This window comes from Mesoplodon bidens, assembly GCF_964165515.1.
Source record: "Mesoplodon bidens genome assembly, chromosome: 3".
In the NCBI taxonomy this organism is placed as follows: Eukaryota; Metazoa; Chordata; class Mammalia; order Artiodactyla; family Ziphiidae; genus Mesoplodon; species Mesoplodon bidens.
The window spans coordinates 137,740,424-137,741,599 of NC_138178.1; positions in this window are offsets into that span (position 1 = coordinate 137,740,424).

Below are 1,176 nucleotides of genomic sequence, written 5' to 3' on the forward strand. Positions count from 1 at the left end.
TGGTGGTTTTCTAACTATTGCCAAATTCTCAAGGTAGAAAAACGTTCCTATGAGAGCTAAAGGTACATTCTACCACCCCTTTCCCATGCATCCATCATCAACAAAGACAGTAATGAGTTTAAAATTTCATAAGATGCTTATTGTTTTAAACCTTTTTTTTTTTGGAGTATAGTTGCTTTACAGTGTTGTGTCAGTTTCTGCTGTACAGCAAAGTGAATCAGTTATACATATATACATATCCCCTCCTTTTTGGACTTCCTTCCCATTTAGGTCACCACAGAGCATTGAGTAGAGTTCCCTGTGCAATACAGCAGGTTCTCATTAGTTATCTATTTTATACATAGTAGTGTATATATGTCAATCCCAATCTCCCAATTCATCCCCCCGCAACCTTCCCCCCTTGGTGTCCATACGTTTGTTCTCTAAGTCTGTGTCTCTATTTCTGCTTTGCAAGTAGGTTCACCTGTACTATTTTCCTAGATTCCACATATATGCGTTAATATGCAATATTTGTTTTTCTCTTTCTGACTTACTTCACTCTGTACGACAGTCTCTAGGTCCATCCACATCTCTGCAAATGGCACAATTTCGTTCCCTCTTATGGCTGAGTAACATTCCATTGTATGTATGTACCACATCTTCTTTATCCATTGCTCTGTGGATGGACATTTAGGTTGCTTCCATGTCCTGGCTATCGTAAATAGTGCTGCAATGAACACTGGGGTGCATGTGTCTTTTGGAATTATGTAAGTCTTACTTTTATTATCATCGCTTGTACATACATGGCCACAATTTCACTTTTTCTGAGATTTCATTCGAGGCAAAATGTGTAATTTAACTGTAACACTTGAGAGCATATCTAAATATTTGGATTCATTTCTGGTGAAAGCAAAGGGGCCAGAATTTTAGCAGAGATCACTGTGTTGACATGTCTGCTTCCTACACACAAAGCAATTGGCTCAACAAGGCAGCACAAGCACAGAAAAGTTCACTCAATCATCTAATCCCTTCTAGTATTACATTTTTCCTCTTTCAAATCTTTGGCTAATTTGAAGCACAACGTTATGAGGAAAAGAGAGAAATATTTTTCCTTATCCCTCTTAATCCATCTTTATTACCAACTCTAATATCTCCTCCCACTAGTCTTAATTAATTACGCACTTTTGATGAACGAAT